This window comes from Pundamilia nyererei, unplaced genomic scaffold, assembly GCF_000239375.1.
Source record: "Pundamilia nyererei isolate P.nyererei 1_Seehausen unplaced genomic scaffold, PunNye1.0 scaffold00187, whole genome shotgun sequence".
Lineage (NCBI taxonomy): Eukaryota > Metazoa > Chordata > Actinopteri > Cichliformes > Cichlidae > Pundamilia > Pundamilia nyererei.
The window spans coordinates 502,341-522,599 of record NW_005187588.1 but is presented as its reverse complement, the minus strand read 5'-3'; the positions used below and the strand labels follow the sequence as shown (position 1 = coordinate 522,599).

The window sequence follows — 20,259 nt, the reverse complement described above, 5'->3', positions numbered from 1 at the left end:
CAAATCAGTATTACTTTTCCTCACAGTCATATCTTTTCTGTTTTGGTTTCATATTCTTACTCAAATGTAAGGATTTTTTTCATGCATCACTTTGAGTAGGACAACCTGTTCAAGTGCCTGTGCACTTTTGCACAGACTATATTAAGCAAGCTTACTCTAAATTTAATTAATTTCATTATGACACACATGACTATAAACCAGTAATTCCTAGTCTGGTGTTCAGACTGTCCAGGTGGGTTTATGGCAATAAAGCATAAAACTATTTCTTGCACAAAACATTTTCCTCTTCCTATGTTTTCTGGTAAAATACTGGATTGTTTCAATTCTCAGTGCCTCTAAACAGATTCAGATACACAGAAAAAACAAACAAAACAGTCTGGTTTAAGTGGTCAGAACTGCATATGCAATCTGAGATAAGGGTTTGTACAAAAGACTCTTTGTCTGCATGGAGTCACTGGCCAAAATACTTGGAAAATACTACTATATAGTCATAGATAGAAACTAATTTAGATCTTATTTTGGTGTTTTAGATATTTTGTTTAAACCCAACAGCAGAAACAGACAGGGAATAATGAGAAAAATAATGGAAAAAAACAGAATTCAATCACTGAGAACCATATTTCTTTAAAAAATGTAAGGTCATTTTAATCTGATCCCAGGAATACTTTTCAAAAAGCAGAGATGGGGTAAAAAAGACTGAAAAAGTTGTGTAACTCTAACAATAAAAAAATAAATAAACAAAAAAACCTACTTGATCACAATTCAGTAATGGTGCATCATCTTAAAAGATCATCTCAGAAAAGCTCAGCCTTTCAAAATAAGAATTAAAGATGGGTGCATGGAAAAGCAGTTCAAAAATTTAAAATGAAACTATTACGACTTGGAGACTTCAGTATATGCTGTACATAAAACAGTAACACAGACAATCAGCTAATGCAGGCTGTAAAAGCGCTTCTATTTCTCTCTCAAACACTCGCTCTCTTCTGGTGGGCCAAGAAAAGCTCTTGCATGGACTCCCTGCTTGTCAGTTTGTTAGTACGAGTTTTAGATAAATGGGGGTTTGTCCGGGACAATCAAACCTATCTGGTTATGTTAAAGCTTCCTGTTATGAGTGATTTATAGTGACTACCAATGAGCCACGTGGCATTTGCAAAAAATGACTGTAATAAAGTGCCTAGTAGAAAGTCAATGCAATAGATTTGGTTAAGTCAATAGGAATTAATCTCAGAAGAAGTCAGTAACATCAGTGATACAAGCATCGATTGTGTGTCATACTTCCTGCAAACCTGTTGATGGTACAAACAAAAAATAAAAAGGTGAAATTTAGGTGGATGGAAGCCAGAGGGCATTTGAACATGCACACACTGTTTGTGATTCATGTCAGCCAGCTGCCCTTCAAAGTAGGCCAAGGCTGCCAAAGACACTGGGAATGATGTCACAATATTATTGAATGATTATGAGCTGGATAAATCTTGGACACGGCTGAAAAACAATATTTAGGTGGCTGTGATTTTTAATATTTCAACTAAAACCAGATGAAATTCTGTTGTGGAAATCAGAGAATGGGGTCAATAGCTTTAGAAAATCCTTATGAACAAAAACTGTCCCTGCAATAACAAATACAAGTTAAAACTGCTATTCAAAGAAAATCCATGCATAAAAATGAAAAGGGCATGGTCTGGGCTCAAGTTCATTTAAGATGGAGACCAGAGTGAATTAGAAAATGATTTTGTTCCCTGACAAATCACGACTTGAGATTCTTTTTGGAAATTATGAAGGCTGCGTCCTTCAGGCTAAAGAGGAGAGGGACCATAAATTTTTTTCCAGTGCGCAATTGAAAAGCCAGTATTTGTGATGCTGTGGATGTGCATTAGTGCTCTTGGCATGAGTAGCGTGCACATCTGTGAAGGCCCCTGTGCTGCCATCCATCCATAGAATCCATTGAATGAACTTTCATTAAAATGTCCTTAAAGGTAATGAAGAAAGAAACACGAAAAAGAGAAAGAATTACATTGCATAGAAAGCACTGAGTCTTCTCATTTTTTGAGAATCCTGCTTGATGATGAGTAGAGAGAGGAGTGAGAGCTTGATGAGTGGAACCCTTAGCAATGATAATCCCATTAGTACTGTACTGCATGTTAAGCTCTCCACTAATAACTCACACGTATGAGCATGAAGGGTGTGTATGCGCATGTATGGCCGAGTCCCGCTTGGACCATCCTAATTATCAGACGAGGCTCACGTGAGGGTAATTACCGCATCTGAGACAGTGGGAACAAGGCTATGACTGACCCAGAAATCCACAGGCTAATGAAGCGATAAGACACACACACACACACACACACACACACACACACACACACACACACACACACACACACACACACACACTGTTTCTCTCTATGTGTTGGTATTACCTCACATAGAGACACAAGGACAGAGCAAAAGAAAGAGAGAAAGCCAAAAGACAGAAGGGGGAACAATGTTTCCCTCAGCCTGCATTAGAGAGAGCAGAGAGATTTGGGAGGAGCTGTCAAGAGACGCTCTGTCAGGCAGCTTCAAGCTCAGCCCTTTTCCTAGTATGAACTAATCTGGCTGCTCTCTGTTCTTTGTCATATCTGGCCATGGCTCCACAGCACTGTGGTCTGCTTCCACAGCCGCGGATTAAGCTCGGCTACCCGAGACTAAATTCTCTATTGAAGAATCATCTAGGTGTAATCCCTGTGTGAAGCCAGCCCTGTATGGTACAGCACATTATATCTCTCACAATGACTATTATTCACATCAGGCTGTGCACTCTGGAGATTCTGGAGACAAGCACAAGGGCGGTTTGCTGTGCATAGGCAAGGGACCTTAAGGGTTTGTTATGTGAAGTGAGATTGGCTCACTTAAGGTGGGCCCTCCTGGGAAGAGATCAGCTAATTCTGGCAAGTTGTTTTTCCACACCTAGGTGATTAAAATATTAACATTTTAATACACTCTGTCACATATTTCTTTAGTAATCCTGTCTCCCATTTTCTACATTTGCATGAACATTTAACATTTGCATTTTTCCATTTCCCTTTCTGTTGAATGTGCAGAGAGAAAAAAATCAAGAAAGAAATAAAGTAATAAGGGCAAATAAACCGAATGTGCCTATAAATCAAAAACAAACAGTTGAATAACAGAAATAATGACAAACTTTACAGACAATCAGATATTTATGGAAGGAACTAATATGTATAAGCCAAATTCCATCTATATATGAATTAAATTGCATTAAGTAGTTAAATATAATGATAGCTTATCCCAGGTGTCCTAGGGTGAGGGTTGGGGAACAACATGATCACCCTTCCATCATAAGGGGTTATCACCAACCAAAGGAAGTCTATTGAGGTAAGAGGAGAATGTGCAAACTCATAAAAGAAACAAGACAGAACCTTCTTTCTGTGAGGAGACAGTGGTAACCATCAAAAATCTGCTCTGACAGTGGAGGGTATGTGAATTCCCCTGGGTAATGTCAGACTGGAGTACAGGTGAGAAAATACTTTATGATGTGACAATGACCTTTGACCTTGAAGATAAACATCAGCAGTTTATTATATTAGACGATGGTGTGGAATTGTCTTGAGTTATCCCCAAACTCAGCTCTGTAAGGTCATAGTGACCTTGATCTTTGACTACAAATTTCTAATCCGTTCATCCTTTGATTAAAGTCATGAAGAATGCTACAAAGTATGGAAGTAGTGATGTACAGATAAAAACATTTTGTATTCATCTACTGCTCGAGTAGTGAGCAGCTGAGTCAGTTTTTATTACCAGAGAAATCCCTCATGTCATGACACCTTACATACAGGAATACAGATTTTAAGATATTTTAACATGCTTCCCTACTCATATTTTAGACAAATCTCCTATATGGGAGTATGTTTGGTTTTGAATATCAGATGTTAAATTATTCACTTACTCTTTATTTATTTTCAAAATCAAGAAATCTGGGATCAGAGATTGTGCACCCCATAAACCTACAGTGCATTTTAAAAAGGGCAAAGATTTAGTGGTTTATTCCAAACCAGAACTGTATTTGTATTGATAAGTGCACTGTAGCTGACAGAAATACCACTAATTTCTTTTGGTTGCTCCCTTATTTCCCAAGTGGTCGCCACAGCGGATGGATCCACATGTTTGATTTGGCACAGATTTTATGCCAGATGCCCTTCCTAACACAACCCTCTCAACTGTCTTGGGACTGGCACTAATAGGACACTAGCTGAGGCTGAGTTTGTGTGTTCTTCTGGAATCAAACGGGGGAACCTTCATATGTACCACCACAACAGTTTATTTATAAAGCGCTTTCACAGACAAGCAATCACAAAGCGCTGTACAACAAGACAGAGTAAAATAAACAAGAAAATCAAGAGCTGTAATAGCAATACAAAACGGGAGACTTGGTGCCACAGGCTGTCTATTGCCCTAGTTTTTAATCTTATACAAGAAACAACTAACAAATTCTGAGCCTGTGATCGAATACTGCGAGGACAGGTTTGTTTAGTAAAAAGTTTATATAAATACTATGGATCCTGGCCATTTAGTGCTCTGTATCAAAGTACAAGAATTTTAAAACAGATCTTAAAATCTACTGGTAAAGAAATAAAATAAAATAATAAATAAATAATAAATATTATATTATATATATTATAAACATTAATAGTCTGGCTGCAGCGTTTTGTGCCTGTTTGAGGCCCCCAAAACATGATTTATCTGAGTCAGTAAACAGGGAATTACAATAATCTAAGCATGATAACACAAACGCATGAACAATTATGTGTGGTTTGGCCAAAGAGACCATGTGTTACATTTTAAAATGTTCCTGATATGAAAGAAACAGGAACAATAAATAGAGAGGAATCAAATATTATGCCAATATTTCAAATGCCGGACCTAGCAGATGAACAAATAGAAGCATGAGCCTGACTGATTTTCATGTATAATAGAGGAGAAGCTACAATCATAGCCTCAGTCTTGCGCTGTTTAGAACAAAATAATAGCTTGAGAGCCAGACACTAATGTGGGTTAAAGAGGAGACTAGAGCGAACAGACAATTCAGCTGGTGAGGTTTTAAAGACATATCCAGCTAAACGTCATCTGCATAGAAATGTTAAGAAACATCAGAAAAATACTTAATGGTGCCAGCTAGGAGAAGAATGTAGAAAGAAAATAATAATGGACCCATTACTGAACCTTGTGGAACCCCCACAGGTTAGGGAGGCATAATCAGAGAAGAACTTGTTCACCCTAACAGAGAAAGTCTTGTCAGAGGAATATATAAATAGGAAGAAAACCAATGTAACACAGAGCCAGAGAGACCAGCCAGAAACTTAAGCCTATTAAGTAAAATTTTATGATCAACAGTATCAAAGGCTGAACTGAGGTCAAGTAGAATGAATACAGAACAAATCCCTGCATTAGAAGCCATCAAAAGACTGTTATAGAATTTCAAAAGCGCAGTCTCAGCGCGATGCTGCTTTTGAAAGCTAGACTGTAATAGGTTGGGAAAAATGTAATTAGCATAATAAGGATCTGAATAGACTTTCTACAGCTTTTTCTAAGAATTCCCTAACAAATGGCAATTTCAAAATAAGACGAAAAATTACCAATGCAGAAAAAAGAAGAAACTAATCATGAATTCTTTCTTCATATGTTGTAATTGAAGATAAGATAACATTACTCAACCTTTAAATATACTCTGTAAATTATTGCTTCTCCACCAGATCAGTAAACAGGAGCGCAACAAAACCGTGAACCTCAAACAAGGGTTAGGAATGCACAGGTTGTGGGTCAGTACTCAGAATCAACATCAAACACAGAGAGAGCTCAAGTACTTGAAAGTGTATCAAGTAATAAAAAGTTGATCTCGCTATTGTTATCCCTACAGATAACAATAGAAACACAAAAATGATAAAAGAGTTCACAATCATCTCTATGTCTATAGGTGGCTTTTGAGCTCCCCTTAAAACAAACCTGTAAATCATGTCTGAGTTTTATGCAGTTCAACCAACAAGATATGTTTCAGAACTCCCAAACTGTCTCTTACTTCACAAAAGGAAACGAAAAGGTTACAAAACATCTAAAAGTCAATCTCAGGGATCCCCACTTTGGTCTGACAAAGCCTCATGGAAGATGATACCCTCAGGGTAATACTGTTGATACTGTCCTACTCTGTAGCCTTACATTTAAGTGCTTCAGACTAGTGTTGTACAATCTCTGTGCTCACAGAAGCAGAGGGCATTTCTTTTGCTTGTACCAGTTTGCTAAACAGCTTCATTGACGTGGCAGTTTAAGTGATAAGTATGACCCACTCATAGTGTTGGTCTGTGAGGCAGAACAGGTTACCCCAAGCCCACGCTGCAGCCATCACAGGATCCCTGTCTCTGTCGCTCCTACGCAGAAAGAAAATGTGTGTGCGCACATGATCGACTGTGTATTCGAGTGAGTTATCTTGATCAAATTCCCAATTACACAGACGAGTGTCTCTTCAATGCTGTGCTCTTTATACAGATACACAAACAAACAGACATAAACATCACACAAACACGCCCACTCTCACATACAAAACAAGAAAAAGAAACACACGCAGGCCAGAGGCAACAAGCACTTCATTTCCTATTCCACCCCCTCTTCTCATCCTCAGCACCCCTTCTATTCCACTCTGGCCTCCCCAACACTCAACCCACAGTCACTATAGCAACCTCACACACAGAGGACTAATCATGCCATTGCAACATCTGTCAGACAACGGAGACACACGCCCTTAAAATGTGCATGCCACTGCATACACTAATGAAGCACACAAGCACAGAAACAGTTAAAGAAAGCAAACTTTATTACCTTTGCTCATGGTTCATCCTGTCACATGAAGTTTGAAAGTGGGAGCTGCAAGAGAAGATTATTGAAGAATATTGGTTTTCTAGGACCGGAAGAATGATCTGTTTGAAAACTTGCAATGATGCCACAGAGGTTTATGAAGGCCCTACTGTACAAAAGCCTTAGCCGCTTAAAATGAGCAAATAAAGTCTGCTCCAGAAACATTTCTGCTGGGTATGCTGCTCTGCTGCCACCTGTAGATTACACCTGGTACTCCACAATATAAACATATAAGTCTCAGGACTCTGGCCTTGCAACATCCACGGAAATTCACCATATTAAATATTAGAAAAAAAGGAACTAAGAAAAATGAGGTGTCTTAGATCTGCCGTATTCCACCTGCTGTTAAGCAGCAAAATCAATCCCCTTCCTTCAGCAAACAGTACATACGAGTCCCAGTGAAGCACTCATCGTGCTTCAGCATACTCTATGCACCATCTAGCCAGCTTTCAAGCAGTTTGATGATATCTATTTTGGTTTTTGTAAAGTTTGCTGAGGCTTGGTACCAAAATGAGTCACACACAAACTCAACTCAAACTCCAGCTATAGCCTCAGAAAAGGAAAGTGGCTCTCAGAGCAACACACAGCCTACGTGCAGCCTCTGCATCTTTTAGCAAAAAATAAAAGGGGGTGAGCGAATGCTTTATATTTAGAATGGTGACGCTATACAAACTTGAGCACTAACATGAGAGGAAAGCTCAGCGATGCGTTAGAGAGCCGCATATTCAATAATGTATCAGAGGCAAGATTTTAAAAACAGCTGGGGATCGCCGCTCTGTCTTGTCCTGTCTGTCAGTCTGTCTCTTTGCATGTCTTTCTCCCGGTCCGTCCACTGCGACGGCAGCAGATTTGCTACTCCTGTGGGGAGCTGATGTTTGGTTAAACTTTCATCCTATCAACGTCTTCACTTGATTTTTCTCTGGGCCTTATGATGAATCTCCATCTGAGTTTTCTTCACTCTCTCAGAAGAAAGGTTCCATTCCTTTCTTTATCTTTGTGTGCTCCCTTGCTGTTTCTTCCTTAGTGGTCATGGTGCAGCCTTTTAGCAAAATAGATCATACACAAAACACCTGGGGAAAAGGGGGCTTCTGACGGTAAATGTTCATGTGCGTGCATGTGTCTGTCTGACGTTCACTGTGGTAATCATTGCCTACCTGTTTCAGTGCACAGACACACTGCGCTGCTTCATCCTTGAGGAATGAAAGAGTAAGAAATCTCCCCAGAATTCTCCTGCAAGAGAGAAGAGAGGATACAGTGAGAAAGCAAAGAGGTTGGGGAAGGAAAGAGAAGAGAAAGAAGGAGAAGGAAAGGAATTAAGAGCAGAGCTTTAGCTTTATAGAAGTCACTGATCTTAAAGACAACTCTGACTTTCAGCTAAGTTCTCCATGTTCTTCTTGCACTCATTTGTTTATATCATTGCATTCAGATCAAAGCTTCCAATCTGAAACCCGAGTTCAGCTAGTGCAGCTCAGTCGTTCCAAAAGCAGTCTGGGTCAAATGGACAGCCGCGGCTCAACTTCTACACTGGGAGCTTTTAAGGCTTTTAAGGCTTCCATGCCAGCAAGATGTACAGGCTTGTGAGTGGAACAGGGGCTGAAATGCCCAAGTGGGAAAAGCATGCAGCACCTCGGCATGAAAAGTACACACTCGCAGATCAAAGGTTCATGTGAGAATACTAGCAAGGAGGCATGTTTAATGTAACAGACCATACATGCATGTGCACACACAGACCTGCACACAGATATACAGATGTCACTCTTCTATGTTTTGTGACTCCAGTGACATCAAGATGTAGCAAAGAAGCAATCACTGGTGGAGGGAAATCAGTGTGGATCTGAAAGGATTACAGGGTTGTTTCCAGAACTGCTTACGTTGATGATGATATTTGTCTTTTATTGAAGTTAAATATTTTGACCAAAAGTCCTCTACACACATGCTGTGAATCAGCCACTTAAAAAAAGAACATTTTGAACATTTTCAACTTAAATCTATAATTCTTCTTCTTCTTTTTATTATTTTCTACTACTTCTGGTGTATCTGATGGGATGGACACTCTAAGCACTGTGAGTTAGGCTAGCCTATAAATTTTTTATATCACCAAATAAATAATATAATGTGCAATAAATATATTAAAATCAAATTGAAAGAATGCAATAGAAAAGCCTTTTAATAATATCAAGATGATTAGAATAAATCAGTCCCTGCCAAAAGATGCCATAACAAAGAGTCACCACTGGTCTGTGCTATTATACCACTCCTGTGTTTGTGCTGCTGACCGACTTACCAAACAAGGGCAAAGACGGTGATGGCAGCATACATTAACTGCAGAATCTGGTGATGTAAATATCAAGATTGATTTGTTTGCAAATCATAACCAGGTCATGCTGTGTGTTCCTTGGCCTGTAATCACCTGTTGTTTTTAAGTTATAAAGGTGAGATCTTCAATGATGCAAAATTCAAAGAATGTGTTTCTTTGTCTGACTTTGACAACCTAAGCGTGTGATCTGAGTTCAGGCTTGTGTTCGCTTACATATATGTGCACAATTGCAAATGACCGTGCATCACGTGTGGAGGCAAGCTAACATTTTATTTTCAGTCGATGACACATTCCTCCCTCGATTCCCATCCACTCGCAACATGTTTCCTCTGTAATGATCTTACAGTGCTGGTGAAATGAGTTGTGCAGAGGATTATTATAAGCATCGGTTACCCTCTATTGCGGGAACTGGTTTCCCCCTCAATCATGTTGTTTTCCTGTTGGGTTTCAGTACTCCCTGGTTGGAAACCACCTTGTTAGTGAGAATGTGCTTCACCTGTGCTGGCCCAGCAGAAGTAATTAAAGCCTCAGCAGCTTTGTGCAGGAAAGGGAGAGTCTGGAAACTAGATCAGTGAGAAAGCTCGTGTTGGTGCAAGCAATTCAGTTTACAGATCTCGCATAGCGACATAGGACAAGTTATGTTTGTCCTGCATTGGTGGACACGGCGTTACTTTAGATTCTTCTGTGACTTTTATGCAATAAAGTGGCACCCACTGGTGAAAGCCTGTCTGCAAACCTTTTTTGCTGCTTTGAAACTCTGAGAGGACTCCCATGGGAACCCTTCAGAGCAGCCTTTGAAGCCCTTTTATGTTAATGGCTGAAAGTGATTATTCAGAGAGAGTGAAAATGTTGATAGTAATTTGAAGGGAATTCATCTCTAGGTGCTACGTCTGGACGTCACCTTAAAGGTTTCTGCTGGTGGTGGAAATGGTTCTGGGCATGGTAGCATATTATTTAGGTCACTGAAGTGCTTTCACATGGCCCTTTCACACCATGAACCAAACTATTTCTGCACTGATCTGCACAGCAATGGCCCAGATAATTTTTTGATGTCTAACCCTAACCAGGGCAGCTCAGTGGAACTCCGCTTACTTTGGTTTGGCTTCACTCAGCATGTATGAAACACTCTTCATAGGCTTCTGTCACTCAGACTCAAAATCAAGGCAAGTGGGGAAGCGGGGCAGCAGAGTGGGCATCAGATGTCTCTTAAGCCTATTTTAAATGCAGTGTCACAGTTAAGCCATGGACAACACTGACATGATTACCTACAAACTTTATCTGCAGACGCAACCGTCCTCAAGCTGCACCATCTTTTTACAGTGTCAGGAAAGTGTGAAATGTTTCAAGATCATATGTTCACCAGAAGTGTCATTCCCTTTTAGAGAAATATATTTCAGCAGCATATTTCAGTTTGTAAACATGTTTACTCTTTCGAAGTGTATGTGCGGCACTGATCAAAATTGGCCCAGAACGTTAAGGAGGTTGTTGCAGGTCAAGCTGGCAACAGGGACTCTCAGAGTGGAATGGCACAGTCTTGCTTCAACAACTTCTCCAACTTGTTTACAACTTGCATACTTGTGTGTGTGTGTGTGTGCGTGTGTGTGTGTGTGTGTGTGTGTGTGTGTGCATCTCTAGCGTTTAAGAGTTTACACAAAGGGAATAAACTGGGTGAGGATTAAATCTGACCCCACAAGGATGATCAAACATCTTGAGAGGATTCAAGATGCCTGCATAATTCAAATGAAACTTCAAAACTGACCTGCTGCTCTTGAACCTTTTAAGCTGAAAAGATATACAGTATAATAATACAGCTACATTCAAAACCCAATTGTTCCTCCACCCATTGAAAAAGCTGTATAAGATGAAGCAAGTTGACAGGTAGGCAGTTCAGACACACACTCACTTTAATCCTAAACTACATAAAATTACCACTTCTGAAAAATCAAAAGTAAGTACAGCTGTCTGGCGTTTCAAGTTTGATCGGATTACAGAGCTCTGGTGTTCCTTCACGTCTCGGTTTATTATAGCAAATGCAGCTGGGTCTCTTGGGATTTGATTCAAAACAGTGAGTTAAAATTTGGCATTCTCAGACATTTATCCCCACCGTGCATCCAGAACAATGAGTAAAATCTTTAAGCATTTGCTTTAAAGTGAGGATATTTTTAGTAAGAGCTGATCATTATTCAATAAAAATGCAGAAAGGGAAAATCTCTATCAACTGCAATTAATTCTTTTGTGACCATGGTTTTTAAAAAAAAACAAAAAAACCATGATTTTTCCCCAGGTCCATCAAGGTACAGTTTTTTAGCATCCCTGTGAACCTGCTACAGTTTTTGCATCTGTTTAGGGACTCTAAGTCACTTCTTCCTCTTTGTGAATCCCCAGACTGACTCACTGATGTTGACTGAAGGGTTCTGTGTTGGGCAAACAATCTGTTACATGACTCGGCTCTTTTTCATGCCACTAAAATAATTCTTTATGACTCATTTTTAAGGTTGGGGACAAACAGATGCCTCTTTGGTGGTATTGGACGACAAATGAGATTTTGTCTATATTTCTTATTAATGAGAAGGCCACTAATTCTGACCAAGCCCCTCGCTCCATTTGCAGCAATGCAGTCCTAAAGCAGCAGAGAACCTCTACTGTGTTTCCTGGTTAAAGCATGATTCTTCAGCACTTTGCCAACGAAATTTGCACTTTGCCACCGAAATTTGCACTTTGCCAACGAATAACAACACCTATGCCAGAATGCTGTTTAAAGACTTCAGTTCAGCGTTCAATACAATCCTCCCCTCACAACTCATCAGGAAATTGACAGACCTAGGCATCAGTTCCCTCATGTGTAAATGGTTACTGGACTTCCTGACCAACCGGCCCCAACATGTCCGGCTGGATAACCACTGCTCATCTACAATCACAATGAACAGTGGTGTACCACAAGGCTGTGTGATGAGCCCTTTCCTCTACTCCCTCTTCACCCACGACTGCAGACCTACCGATGGTTCCAACACCATCATTAAGTTTGCAGATGACACCACGGTGATTGGCCTCATCCATGACAACGATGAGGCCGCCTACAAGGAGGAGGTGGATCGTCTGGCTGAGTGGGGCGACAGAAACAACCTGCTGTGAGCAGCTTCAAGTTCCTGGGTGTCCTCATCTCCAAGGATCTCATCTGGACGACCGACTTCTCCAAGCTGGTCAAGAAGGCTCAAGAAGGCTATCATGGCTAAAGCACTTCTGGATGGATGCAAACTCCATTTTGTTGCCTTGTACTTGTGACATGTGCAATGACAATAAAGTTGAATTCTATTCTATTCTATTCTAAATTGCCTTCAGTTAGACCCAGTTTTTATATTTTCAAGCATCACTTTTCTTTGTTTCCACATTTATAGATACTTCCATAAATACAACTTTAATAAGCACTGATTCAGTAAAGTCTACTTATGACCAGACTGTACACATTAGATGGATGTACCCACTTGTTTCTGCCAGTTCTTTGCTGATGGTGCTGCCGGGCATCTTTTAGATTCAGAGAACAGTAAGTCAGCTTTTTGTATTTTTCATCTGCCATACTCACTTTCATTGAACAACGCTTTCTGCCTGTCAGAGACCTTGCTGATGCAAGAAGCCCAGCTTAAGTTTTCTTCTTATATAAACTCTTTCCATACGCTTTAGATGAAACTGTCATTGGCTGTCATTCACCCAGTTTAAATCTCATATCTGTATGACTATTTCTATTTCAGCAAATGATCTGGTTCAAGCATTACATTGTGGGTTATAAGCACCCCTTCGCAATACTTGTTTAATTTTCCACTCGGCTCAATGCATACAAATGATTTCCTTTTCTTCTATAAAGTGCTCTGTTACTTCATTTTCTTCAACAGGATGCAGATATTGTAGTTTAGTATTTCACTCAAAAAATGGCTTGGAATTTGAGGTCAATTTCAAACTGTCACTTTAATAGAGACGATGCAGAATAACCTTAGACAAATGACAAGTTATTGTGAAGCACACAGAGAAACAAAAGAAAAATGATATACAGCTGCCTTTATGTTAGATCACAGTAAAGGGGTTCCACATATAAAGCTTTTCATTATATGGTGAAAGTTTTTTTTTGTCCATTTTAACTGGATTTTCTGTGCTAATATTTATTTTTAATTAACAGAAGTGGTAGTGCCTGTGTACTTAAGCAGCAACCAACCTTTCTCAGTTCTACAGCATATTTTATTATATTTTTCTGCTTTTTAGATTTTCAGTTTTAGATTAATCATGGGACTTTTATAAACAGCCTGTGTAAAATTTTGTGACTAAAGCGTTCCATCAAAAGACCAGCAAGAGCTCAATCTACATTTCACGTGTCAGGCTGCACAGCCTGTGTGGACACTTTTATTGACTGGAACAGGAGCACGTCTTTCAATCAAATGCACCTGACAACCGACCCCCCCCCCCATAACAACAAAAAAGCAGACAAACTAGGCTTTGTTTGTGGTTTCGTCTCACAACGTTCATCAACCTTCTTTCAGATCATCAGGATTAGTATAAATTAGTGTCCAGTTAAGCCTAAGTTTGTCATCCAGACAACTTCAAAAGCGATCTGATCTTACGTGAACCCAACCAGAGACTCACATGCCCAAAGACCACTTAACGAAAAGCTTTAGGTTCAAACCAGTAGCTTTCATTACTAATGTAATTAATAGCTGTGTGCTGTCTGCCACACAAACTAAAATAATTAGTTCATATGCTTCGAAAAGTTATATACAAAAAGTTAAATCTTACTTCCACCTCCTACAACAAAAAACATCAATACAGGAAATTAATAAAGAAGATTATACTGCACAGATTTTGGTCCAGTTGTATTACAACGTGGGTATGAACAGACTGAAAAAAACAAAGAACAAAACAAAAAACATACCTGACCTGGGGCCTGTACTACTGTGAAGTGAACTGAACATATGCTGGGTACCTTTCCCTTATCTGAATTCAGTTACACCAACACTGGCAATCAGAAGAAGCAGGCACATGAAGCTGATTATCAGTTCCCTAAATTAACCCGGGGTTTCCTTTGCGCATTCACACAAAAGAGGTGACGCTGGAAGCATCAGCCCAATCACATATATGAATAAGTGCACTGGCAGCCTACGCTATGGAAAACTAGTAAGAGGTCAAACACATAATACAGACTGAAAGTAGCACTGCTGCTGCAGACAAAGTCTGTAAAGTCTGAGAGCACAAATGATAAAAAAACAAAACAAAAACGGAAGCGATGTGTGTGTGGTTGAAAAGTTTTTGATTAGTGAGACTGGAAAAGACCTCAGATCAATAAAATGTAGCCTATTTGAAACCTCGAAAGAAGACTGGCAAAAGTGCAAACTTTGTACTGCAAGTAAAAAACAACAACTTTATCTGAAAGACGCAAGAGAATCTGACAGTAAATTAATGTTTAAAATACAGTTTTAGTTTTTATTTTTTCAATTCAAGCACAGACTGTCTCCAATTTGATGTAAGGTCAGAAAGTACATCATTTATTAATGCATACAAAAAGTAAAATAGTTTAAAAGTAATTGTTTGCAGCCACCAGGGAAAAAATAAAGAAATAAAGCCGCGTCTACGAATCTGTATTTATTACTGAAGCTCATCATGGAAACACAAAAACTTTAGACAGTCCTACTATCCACCAGCAAAAGTTCAATCTTTCATGAATTTTGATCATATTTTGATTGTGTTAATTTCACACATGTTGATCTCTAATGTGCTTCAGAGCAGTAACCAGGGTGATGCAAGCAAGTTGAAACCTGGTGATCTTAAAAAGGACGCGAAAGAGAGATAAAATCTTTTTTTTTTTTTGCCTGTCCCATGTGGTTCTTTAGACGTCAGAATTGTTGTCTAAAGACCAGCAAGGATACCCAATGGATTTACTTTGCCAAATGGATCATCACGGCCTTGCCGTATTGGTCCATTTGATCGACCTTTGTTGTTATTATTTATTTTATTTTATTTTCAGTTGTTACAGACGGGACAGACATGACTCAGGGATAGGAAAGGGAGAAAGAAAGATGAAGGAAAAGAAAAACAGAAGGGAAGAGGGACAGTGAGAAAGGGCACTTAAAAAGAGAAAGAAGAGAAAAAGAAATTTCCTGGATCACCTGTTGAGAGAAAAAGAAGAGAAAACAAGCCAAAAAAAAAAAACAGAGCAACATACTAAGCACAGCACCATCACGTTAATCTAGCTAAGTGTAAACAGCAGTAAATACTAAATATTGAATGTTGTTGTGTAGCAAGCAGGACCGACAGCGCACAATGTGCTTGGATATAACAGCCAATAAAGGTTTATGTCTATGAACAGTGAACACCCGTGTGCACACCTGTGTGGATCAGCGCGCTTGTATTCAAAAGGTTTCCCCATGTAATGGTCTGCTAGAGGATGTAGAGAGCCATGGCTCTGTCCTCCAGGGCATGAAGCAGGCATGGAGGAGATCCAGGCTCCAGACATCCAGAGGCCCCAGAGTGCGAGAGCCCAAGGAAGACCACCGGAGGGGCATCCGTGCCACCCTCCTGGGAAGAGCTGAGGAGAGCCCCAGATGAGGGGTCACCCAGTAGCCACTGAGCAGAAGCCAGAGGGGGCTGCAGTGGCGTGCCCACTGGCTCTGCCGGCAGCCAGCTGTGCCAGAGTGAACTGAGCCACAGGCCCAGAGGCCAGAGGGCCCCCTTTGCCCCGGAAGAGGCCTAACCGAGCAACAGGCACCAGGCCCCGCCAAGTAGGAGTGAGCTGGTACATACCTGAGCGCCCAGCCCCGGACACCAAGAACCACCAACGCACCGACCCCTGAGGGCATCACTTTCCAGCAGGGAATGTGGTGAGGGGAGATAGGCCTTTGGAGGGCCTGGGAGTTCCCAGAGAGGTGGAGTGTAAGACCCGACCTGTCACTAATCTGAAGGTCAGTGGTTCGATCCCAGGCTGCCTCCTGGCTGCATGCCAAATATCCTTGGGCAAGATACTAACCCCATGTTTGCCTACTGGTGATGGTCAGAGGGCCCGCCTCTGTCAGTGCGCCCCAGGGCAGCTGTGGCTACAATGTAGCTTGCTATCGCCAGTGTGTGAATGTGTGTGTGAATGGGTGAATGTCTGAATGTAGTGTAAAGCGCTTTGGGGTCCTTAAGGACTAGAAAAGCGCTACACAAATGCAGGCCATTTACCATATAGACACAGACACACAGACACAAACATGCATTCCCACCCTCATGCACACATATACAAATACTCAGCACTCACCCAACGTAGGGATAGACATACATGGACACTGTACACACAATCACACACAATTTTATCTCACACACAAAGAGATAAAATCTTACTTCACAGTACAGGCCTTTGATTGTTTAACACACCACATTATGTGGTCTTCCTAGAAAGCAGTATAGACAAGGGATCAAGAATAGCTTGAACACAGTGGAGTGTTTAGCCATTAAAGATGAAGATATGTCCATTTAGGGAAAAGAGCTGGTACGGAACAAAGCACATCATAAATAGTGCTGGGTGTGATGGCGTGTTACTATAATCACACACTTTCCAGTTACTGTACTACAGTAAATGCATTTCATTTCATATAGAATAGAGTAGAATTAGAATTCAACTTTTTTGTCATTGCACATGTCACAGGTACAGGGCAACGAAATGCAGTTTGCATCCATCCAGAAGTGCTTTAGCCACGATATAGATATATTACAATATACATTAGCAATAATATAGATATGTAAGTATATTACAGAAATGGGTCTATTATGGTATGTTATAATGTACACGGTATGAAGTATGTTATGAATATTCTATAACTATAAGTATGCACAGGCTGTAGTGAGTACAAGCTATGTACAGGATATAAATATGAAAAACTATACAGAAATCTGAGATATACAGCTATACAGAAATGTGAACTATGCAGGTTATAAACAGTTGTTGGATTAAAAATTATTGTATGTACAGAATGATTATTTACACAGAACTATACAGTAGTGCAGTTAAAATAAGTGAGATATGTGCATAGTTTCTACAGAGGCTATGTAAAGTGCAAGTGGTTGTGAGTGGTGGTTCAGTCCATGTTATTATTGTGTGTTTGAGGGTACAGTTGTCCATTGTGTGTGTGTGTAGGTGGTTGTGGGTCAGTCCATGAGTTTAATGTGGGTCATATGACGGAATAAGCAGAAATAATGTAACGAGTAGCATAGTACCATATATATATATATATATACTTTATATGGGGAGTAATAAATATTATATAACAGACTGTATTACCTGTAGGAAATGTGCAATACATGGCTTTCTTTGGGTAATAATGGATTGACAGTGTCAACTTTTGTTGGGCGAGAACATGCCAGCCTTATGTTGACAGCCTGTTGTGCTGCATCTTGGAAAAAACGTATTTAAATCTAAATGTATGAATGTGAGCTTAAGTGCAATCCTGTGTTTCAGAAGCTGTAACAGTAGGAACACTCCATTTATAGATTTCCATAAGACTAAGACGGCAGAATGAAAAGCTTTTACTTTTGCAACTGCTACTATGGGTCAAGGCGACCACAAATGCTATTGACCAGCATCTGTATTTGACTTGTAAATGTCTTTTTCACCCCCTTTAAACTGTACACTAACAAAGAACCACCGGAACCATAAAACTGACAGTTAAATAATATAAGTAACGTTATTGCTTACATATTGCTGATACTAATACTAATGTTGGCATTCAGTCTCTTGAGAGGCCAAACCTTGTGAAACTGCTTTCACTAAGCCTTCAACATTAAAGCATAAAAGCTTAAAATTAAGGCAGATATATTTTCACGCTTACTGCCAGGAAGAGCAGCTACAACAGAAGGTGGCTGTAAGCAATCGAGAACACAGCAAATTCCATGTAATGTCAGTGAAATGACGCAGCTTACACAAAGGGTACAAACATCCCTGCTGTGAAATGGTGTCATGCCTTTGTGAAATAATCCTATATTTTCAAATTCAATTCAGTAATACAATGACGGAAAAAAAAGCACAATGGCTGTTCTCCTGAGAAGCAGATGCTATTGTGTGCTTGGGGTGGCCCTGTAGTCATGGATATATGGTGACAATTGTGAATTATCATTTGCTAGGTGCAACAAATTACTCAGTGGTGTCCTACTTTTAAAGACATATTAGAGTCTACTCCGCTCGGGGCCAAGAGAGCGCTGACTGAGGGAGTGAAACAAGTGAAAGGAAGCGTCTACAAGCATCTATCGGGTGAAGAAGAGAGAGGGTGACACGGAGAATTATAGCTAATGAGAAAGTGCAAATGGTATGTGAGAGGGAGGAGGAACTTCTGAAGTGCAGAAACTTTGACAGAGCTTTGCCCTATTCCATCTGCTCAGCTATCATATTTGAAAGGCAAAATTACATGGTACATCTAATTCCCCTGCACAGTTAACATCAAATTGTCTCAGCGCTAACATCCTAATTCTTTCACTGACAAAGACAAAGGCTGCATTTTTTTTCATTTCACCGAGAACCTGCAAAGTTTTGGATTAGAAACAACCTGACATTTTTCTTTCCAAGGCGAGCGAGATGAAGTGCTAATTTAGGCAGAATAAATAGAAAGCGGTGGCAGGATGTCACAACTGTGGTGGTGGGTGAGACCGGCGTGACCTGACTCCTGGTTATTTCTTTGTTTTGACGAGGTCACAAATGTTAGGCAGATATTGGATTCCCACGAGCGCTGAATGGGAATGCTGAGGCAGAATTAGAATGACCACAGAATGACTGCAGCGGGTATCCTAATGAAGCCGCTCAGTCCCTCTGTTTAGATGACCCATTTTCTCTTCCTCTCTCTTTTTCTTCCTTCTCTCGCTAATACAGATGCCCCAAATTCTTCAGAGGGAAGAATATGCATAAATTTAATTAAAATTATTGGGTGAGATTCGTATAGCCTCCCTCTAAACCATTAGTTCTTGGGCTTGCTCGGACTATGGCAGGTGAGGAGTCTGATGGGGTCAGTCCTCCTTCTTGGGAGAAAATGTCACAGTGAAAATGGTAAATTACAATAACACAAATGAACTTTCACTTTAAAGGACAAGATGGGATTGAAAATGTGTGTTTTTTATGTATGGATGAATGAATTGATTTTTCCTTATGGGTTTCTGCAAAGCTTTTAGAAATAAGAAACAGATTTTGGAGGGTTTATGAAGTAAAAGTGTGAGGACTAGTCCAAATTGCAAACCATTGCAAGATAGATGGGGATTTTGTTAAATATCTTGCAATTACAAAATTCCCGTGGGCAACTGATTATACAGTACTCAGACACCCAGTGTAAGTGAACACGGTTGTTAGTTCAATAAGAGATGCTCTATTTCCATGCTTGAGCTAGACTGCTCTACCAAGGGGCTTGGACAGCATGAAGAGGACGGTGTTTTTAACTAGTTTTATAATTTCCCCACCTTCTCAGATAAGAAATGATTCATAAACACTTTACAACTGCCCCCTTTTTTAAAAAACATACACATACAAACAGGGGGAAATGAACAGGGAAAGAAAATCACATATTTAAAACATAAACAAACCAAAGGGAAAACACAGCTCGATTCACATAGTTTACCTTTTCTCCTATAAGTATTTTTAGCAATGAAGTTCAGTAATACAACTACTTTTTCAGTTATGAGTACTGAAGGTACTGTATTTTAAAATTCAATAATTAAGCCACGGTTTGCTAGTACCTATTTTCTTATGATAACTTCTTCAGCACTTGTACTCATTTGTCTTATCCAGGAGCATACTATATTTTTGTCACACTTTCGATTACAGCCCACAGTGTATTGCACAGTGCATTAATGCTGTAAGTAGGAGTGACTGAGGTTTAGTCATCACGGAAACATGTTATACATACAGTAAGGTTTAGTACCAAATTACTGATAACTACCTAAATCATTTTCATGTTTCTGAAATGGTTAGTGTTTTTTTTCTTCATAAGATTTATTTTCATTTTTAAATTGAAAAAAAAAAAAAAAAAAAAAGAAACAAACAAAAAGCT

At 39.8% G+C, this 20,259-nt stretch overlaps 1 protein-coding gene across 20 annotated transcripts in view; it reads right to left on the bottom strand.

The window, feature by feature from the left end:
- Window positions 1-20,259, bottom strand: part of ptprdb (protein tyrosine phosphatase receptor type Db) — a 151,207-nt gene that overhangs the window by 97,558 nt on the left and 33,390 nt on the right. For all 20 annotated transcript variants that reach the window (XR_312082.1, XM_005747028.2, XM_005747026.2 and 17 more), the window contains exons 4-5: window positions 8,058-8,133; window positions 6,868-6,912 (exon numbers count right to left, since the gene is read on the bottom strand). The gene's annotated coding sequence lies outside the window, so the exon portion shown is untranslated. The remainder of the gene's footprint in view (window positions 1-6,867; window positions 6,913-8,057; window positions 8,134-20,259) is intronic.